Raw genomic sequence first — 7,373 nt, 5'->3', positions numbered from 1 at the left:
TTAATTCAGATTTTGGGGGGAACTCAGATGACCTTCCACCGGCTCTGCATGTCACCATGGGGGTGTCACTGTCCCGGGTGGCAGATTTTGGGAGCCGGGGTGCGATGCTGGGAGGTTTGCAGAGTTCCTCCGCGCTTCCTCGCGCCCCTCGGCCTCCCTTTTATTTGCTTATCCCACTAAATATTCATCAGTAACATTTAAGACAAAGGAAAGAGATAATTACAAGGGGAGAGTTTTTTTTTTTGCGGTATTAAAGGTTAACAGAATTCTTGGCATTTGTGCCTTGTCGATCTCCATGTAATTATGCTCATTTCCCAGAATTCAGAGGCGACTGTGCCTGTTAAGGCTCCAAGATGGTACCCCGGGAATTAAATTTATGAGCTCGTTTCTCAAAATCCGCCGATTCGAAGCGAGCATCTCGCTTAATGGCGTGACTATTAGTAATATTATTCTTGGATGCACAGCGCCGCGGGGGTCAGAGGACCAGGGGCAGAACTCAGATGGAGCCAGGCAGGAGCAATTTGGCAACCGCGGCGCCTCGGGAAACCAGACTTTTGGGTTTCACTGAATTTCACTGAATTTCTAGAGTTGGAAGGGACCATAGAGATCATCTAGTCCAACTCCCCTGCTGAAGCAGGACCACCCAGAGCTTGTCAGAGCATGTTACTCAGGAGCATCCAGGTGGGGCTTGAAAATCTCCAAGGAAGGGGACTCCACACCCTCCCTGGGCAGCCTGTTCCAGGGCTCTGCCACCCTCACCATGAAGAAGTTTCTCCTCATATTTGAGTGGAACCTCTTCTGTTCCAACTTGTGCCCGTTGCCCCTCGTCCTCTCACTGGGAACCACTGAAAAGAGTCTGGCTCCCTCCTCCTTCAACCCTCCCTTGAGATACTTGTAGGCATTGAGAAGGTCTCCCCTCAGCCTTCTCTTCTCCAGACTAAAGAGTCCCAGCTCTCTCAGTCTCTCCTCATAAGGGAGATGCTCCAATCCTTGAATCAGCTCTGTTGCCCTTCGCTGGACTCTTTCCAGCAGTTCCCTGTCCCTCTTGAACTGGGGAGCCCAGAACTGGAGGCAGGATTCCAGTTGTGGCCTCCCCAGTGCAGAGCAGAGGGGGAGAATGACTTCCCTTGACCTGCTGGCCACACTCTTCCCTATGCAACCCAAGATACCATTGGCCTTCCTGGCCACAAGAGCACACTGTTTGCTCATTGTCATTTTACTGTCCACCAGGACCCCTAGATCTTTCTCTTCAGTAGTTGCCTCTAGCAGGTCCACCCCTAACCTATACTGGTACCAGTAGGTACAGTACCTACAAAGGTTGCAGGGGTTTTTTTGGGGTTTGAGGTGCACCTGAAGAAAAGCCCCCAACAAGGGGGTGGGACAGCAAAGGTGGTGTCTCCTCCCTCCTTGGTTTTGCAGGTGTGTGGTGAGGGCCCAGCTGTGGGCAATTAGCATCTCCAGGAGGGGCTCATTTTCAAAGATGCTCAACACCTGGGGTTGGTGGTCAACAAAAGCTGCTGAGCATGCTCAGTGCTTTCCAAAGAGGGGTTGCAGGGCCTCTGCTCTCCACGTCTCCTCTGGATTTGAACGTTGTGGCCTAAAAATGGAGACATCTCCTCCTCTCCTGGTGTTTGCTCTGCCTGGTTCCTGTGGACCCAGTGATTTTCTGGTAGGAAAAGGCTTGGTTTGGGGAAAATGAGGTGGAGGGAGGTGATGGGCCAGCATCAGGGATGGACTTTTTGTCTTCTCCGTGGAGTTGAGGGTGGGAGGGAATATCCAGATGGGTTGGGGAAGGCTTGGCTTGGTGTGCCTGGTTGGTAGCCATCCCAGGAGGTGGCACCCCAACTTCTTGGAGCTGCTTCTCCACAGGGTTACCCAGCACAGAGCTCAAACTCCCCCAAAGTTTGGGAGGAAATTGAGGTGGGGAGAACTGGTGTTTTTATGTTTGAAGTGTCCATGCTGGAGCCCCCAAATCTCCTCGGTGGGACCCGAGGTGGGGCTGACTTTGCTTTTCAGCCTATTCAGCTTTTTCCTTCCTTCCCTCCTCTTTCTCTTGTGCACTTATTCCTTTTAAAAAAAGGCAGAGTGGGTCGAGTTTTGGAGCCCCTGGGTTAATGTCACAGCCTTCTAAAATACTATTAGGTGGCTGATGGCAGGGTTTTATCCCGTGGCACCTGATTCCAGCCCTTCAAACCCCTCTCTGCGAGGGGCTGGGGTGTGAATAGAAGTGATTGAACTGCCCAACAACCCCCCAGGAAAGAAATGAATAGTAAAAATCCATATTAATTTGTCCCGAGAATGGATCCCAGTTCATAACTTTCACTCCTCAGCATCTCCTGGATAATTTATTTAATTTTTTTTGTAGTCTCCCTGTATAGTGTTTAATATTAAGGTGGTGTGGCTTCGTAAATAGGTGCCTCGTGGTGGCTGGGCTGTGGGAGAAGGCTCGGGCATGGAGAACTGTGGGAGAAAGGAGGAATCCCCAAGGAAAAATTGGGTATTGGGAACTGCTCTGTGTCCCTCCCCAAGCTTGTGACAGAGCATCCTCAAGGATGCTGTCCTGTATCCCTGCATCTAGAAGGGATGCCAGCCCTATATGGGGTATTTTGGCAGCTGGTGATGAGGGTTTCCTCTTCCTCAAGTGCTACCTTCTGGGTTACACCTTGAGATCTTGCAGGGAGGTCAATCCTTTGCTGGTTTTGGGGCCACCAAGAAGCTTTGGACACCTCTTGCGGGGTGGTTGGTCCTCCAGACCCAGGCAGCTCAATTAACTGGGCCACTGGTGGGTGGTGGTTTGGGGTTTGTTGTTTTTGTGGTGGTTGTGCTTTATTTTTTTCTTTTTTTGTGGTTGGACTTGATGTTCTTGGAGGTCCCTTCCAACCACTAAGATTCTGTGAACTCCTGGAAGGAGTGGTTGGAAGGGACCTCCGAGAACATCAAGTCCAACCACAAAAAAAGTCCAACCAGGTGCCCTGGAAGGAGTTAATTTGTGCTCAAAAATCCCCAGCCTCTGAGCAGGGAGCCACCAACCCAAGCCCAGCAGGTGTTTTGGGTTTTTTTTTTTTTAAAGGGCAAACTAAATGTTCTTTTTTTTTTTTCCTCATGACAAGGCCCCTGGTGCAAAGAGCAGGCAGCAGATCCTGGTGTGGCTTTAGGGGAAGGCTCCCAAAAGCCCACTTCATTTGAATTTAATAGGAGGGTTCCTGTAAGTTTATATAAATGCCAGTTAAATATTAACAGCATCTTTAGCGGGGATTAATGGGGTCTCCTGCCTTGTTTTTAAACACTGTTCTTGCATCTAGAAAAGTCCCCAATTTGGGCGATTCCTCCAGGAATGCCTTTGGGGCGAGAAGGATTAATGGGGTCTCCTGCCTTGTTTTTAAACACTGTGAGGAAGGGCTGGATGCTTCTTGCATCTAGAAAAGTCCCAAATTTGGGCAATTTCTCCAGGAATGCCTTTGGGGCGAGAAGGGCTCAAAAAGGGCTCCAGGCTCTCGATCATTGTGGTTAATTTTTTTTTTTTGTTTTAAATAGGGCCACCATTAATGAGGGGATAAATGAGTCAGCGTGGGGAGGGGAGAGGGAACCCACATCCTTTGTGTCTCCAGTGAATGGTTCAGGGCTCAGGAGTTATTCAGGGAGAAGCTCCCCCAGCCTGGTGTGTCATTCACCTGACTAATGCCAAGAAAATTAAGCACTTTTTTATTCTTTTTTTTGCATCTCTGGGTTTATTGGAGAATAACGCGGCGTGCGATAGCAGGCATGGGGTTATGAAATGGTGTTTTCATTTTTGGAAGGAAGGGAAACGGCTCGGGCATAAATTATGTTTCCGATCGTATTTGGCAATTTCAGATTAAAAATAAATTTCCACTTTGGGGTTATAGATTGCCATCTATCAGCTGCGTGAAAAGGAAAAAAGGAATTAAAAGAAAAAATCTGGTTGGACAAATTGCCTTGCTATGACCTACTTATTGAAAGTAATTCTTTTTTCTTTTTTTTTCCTTTTTCCAGGAATGAAATCTTTAGTTGTGAGGAGGCGTAGTATTGTATGTCTATAGGTTTTTCTGGCAGGAATATAGGCACGGGTCGTATGGGGGGGATCTATCTACTGTCCCTGCAAGCAGCTATGAGTAAATAGATGCTAGAATTGTGCTAGATATTTCGGAGAAGGCTGAAAAAAATGCAGAAATCATGTTGTTTTACCTGATAGAGGCACCGTAAGTGCAGTTTTGCATCTGGTGAGCAGCCCTTGGACCACTCGGATCTGCAGATGAGATGCTGGGGCTTGGGTTTGTTCAAAAAGCCTGAGTTTGGGGTGGTGTTTGCTGGAAGGTGAGGGGAGTGGAACTTTTTGGGAACTGATTTGCTTAAATATCTTCAAATGAAAGCCCCAGGCTGATGGAGAGGAAGGCCCAGGTGAGCCAGGGGTGGGAAGATGCTTAGGGGAGCAGCTGTGAACTGGTGCTGCTGCCTTTCACTTTGTCCTATCCCTTCATGGAAAATGGAGTAAATATCTGCTGAAAAAGGGGTTTTCTTGGCTGACAGATTGCTGGGCTTCTAGCCGTGCCCTCTACAAGTCTCCTCCATCCCCAGCCATCATCTCTCCCAGGGAGATGCTCCTCCGTGAAAGTAAACCCATGGGGTTTTGCTCCTTCTGACCCTTTCTCTCCCCAATTTTGGCATCCTCCCCTCTGGTCTCCATCTCCCCAGGGGAAATCCATCCCTTTCCCAGTCCCCAGAGGTGCCAGCATCCCTGTTTTGTGGTCTCTGCCAGGAGAGGGGGGCCTTTAGCCTTGCTGGAAAAGAAGGTAGAGGAGATAGATATTTATCTCCCTATCTATCTATTTACCTGGAGCGTGCCTGGGCTTTGCTGGTTGTGTTTGTCTCCTGCCTGTTGCTCGCAAGAGAGGGGGGGGAAAATAAATAAATAAATAAAAAAAAATAGACTTTTTATCAAAGTGGGAAGAAGCTGAAAGCAAGAGGCTGCGTTTCGTGCTCGGGGAGGTGCTGCTTTGCAAGCGGCTTAGCCCGGCTACGGCAGCTTCTGCTGCTGCCGTGGCCAAAAAAAAACCACCCAGCCGAAGCAAAAAAAATAAAAAAATAATAAAATAAAATAAAAAAAAAGCCTCTCTCATCCCCAGAGGAGGCTACAAAGCTCTCTTTCTCTCGCTGCCGAACCTTCACAGCTGGACTCGGTTGCCGGCTCCTCCGCCGCTGGAGCCACTGAATTATTTAAAGGCGTCTTGATTTGGTTTTCTCTTTGCTGTTTTGGCGCACGGTGTTTATTGTCTATAGATATTTTTTACAGTCTGAAGCAATTAGGGCTGTCGGAAGAGAGACGGGCTGTGACAGGGCTGATTTATACCCACGTTGTGTGTGTGCAAGAGAGGGGGAGTTGGAGATGGGGAGATAGACCCCGGGTTCTGCTGGGCTTCATATGCAGGAGTTGGGTTGAAATCCCTTGGGATTTTTCAAAGAAAGCTGCTGATCTTTTAACAACGGGCCAAATTCTGCTTTTGCAAGGGTCGAAGCTGCTCATCAGGTCACGTTCTGCCCCAACCTCGGGTGCTTTGATGATGGGCAAGAGTCTCTTCTGGTGATTTTTAAGGTGCTCCTGGCAATCTGGGCTTGTGTTAAAAGGTTAAGTGGCCGTGGATATTGGAATCCCTTTGGTTTTGCTGACACAGGAGGTGGTCTCTGCACATCCAGAGGAGCAGCCTCACAGAGAGAGTCAACTCTTGCATGATGAGGGCAGCGATGGCTTGTAGGTTCTCCATAGGAAGGTGTCCCTCAGCAGGGAAGGGGTGGCACAGGGGGGTCCCCATCCACGTGGGGGGGGGGGTCTTTGGATGGTGCAGGAATCGGCAAAACCAGCATTTTGTATTTTTTGCTGCCTCGTGTGCCCTGGAGCAATGCCACCCCCCTGGATGAGGAGTTTGGCCCCACCACTGATGGTTTGACTTCTTGCAGTTGGGTTTCAGAGCCCCCCTCCCGTGTAATTAGAGCCTGTTGGAGGTGGGCATTTTACCCTCCCACCCCCAGGAGCAGAGTGAGCTGCAGAGATTAAACTCCTCCTGCCAAAAGCTGGGGGGGAGCTGCCTTCTCTGGGGGGAAAAAGTAGGACTTGAGTCCCACCGGTGCCAAATTCAAGGAGCCCTGGGAAGGAGGAGAGAGGCTTGCAGAGCAATCCCCTTCTCATATGACCTATCAGCTGGCACAATAATAATAAAGCTTTATTTGATTGAGCGTTTCCTCTTTGCCCCGGCGCGGCTCGTAATGTTTTTAGAGATTAAATAGCACCGTTAGTGAATTAAGCAGTAGTTTACAGGGGATTCGGAGACTCCGGGGATTAGTAACGGGCTATGGATCCTTTCACATCTAGGTCACCAGTTGGAAGGCAGCTCAGGTTGGCAGCGATTTCGAGGAGGAGGAGGGGAAGAAAAAAAGAAAGAAAGAAGGGGAAAAAAAAAAAATAAAAATGGTGCTGTGTAATAGCTGCGGAGCAGGCGGTGGGAAATGGAGGGAGGACTTTTGGATAAGGTCCTACGTGGTGGAGAGGCCACCCAGGACAGCAGGAGGCCTGGTTTTCCCTAAATCTGGGCTGCTGCAGGTCTGGGGGGGGCTCAGCACCCCGAAAATTGGGGCTGGGCTGCACTTGGTCGGTGGCTTTGGGACTTTGTGCTCTGAGGATGGCTCCCCGGCACCTTTAACCAGCATGAAACCGTGCCTTGGAAATATTAATGTGTGCAGCTGCTAGCGGAGGGAAGGAGGAATTACCCAGGCATAAGAAAATGGGATATTTGTTAAAATTATGAGCTGATATAAAAAAAAGAAAAAGTACGTGGGGACCCGTGCCGTGTGGCTGGGGAGGAATTCGCCGCTTGAGCTCGTGCTGTGTGTGTGTGTGAGGGGGCAGAGGAGTCGTCACCTGCCTGATTTTTGGAGTTGGGGAGGGAGGGAGGGATGGAGGGGGAGCACATCAAGTAAATTTAAGGCTGGCCTGGTAAATCCAGGTCAGGTGGTCACCAAGGGAATAGCTTTGAAACCAAATCAAGGAACTGTTTTTTTTGATGTGCGCGGATCAAAAGAGTGAAAAGGGGTGAATGTCATTTACCCAACTGAGTTCAGTTATCTCAGTGTGTACAGTGTATGTCACAAATACAATACAAATAATGAATAACAGTAATAATCATAGTTAACAGATGGGAGGTCTTGATATGTTTACTAGGGTTATAACGAATGTTTATAGAGGCAAGAGCTCCAGAACTATATATTCTGCCCAGTCACTTAGTTAGCAGGTCTGCTTCTCTGCATCACATTCTCACATCATTGTGGGCCTGGGAATTGCAGTTCAATATGGTTAAAATTAATGT

Source organism: Calidris pugnax, unplaced genomic scaffold (genome assembly GCF_001431845.1).
Source record: "Calidris pugnax isolate Ruff unplaced genomic scaffold, ASM143184v1 scaffold97, whole genome shotgun sequence".
Classification (NCBI taxonomy): domain Eukaryota; kingdom Metazoa; phylum Chordata; class Aves; order Charadriiformes; family Scolopacidae; genus Calidris; species Calidris pugnax.
Note: the sequence above shows the minus strand (reverse complement) of the source record.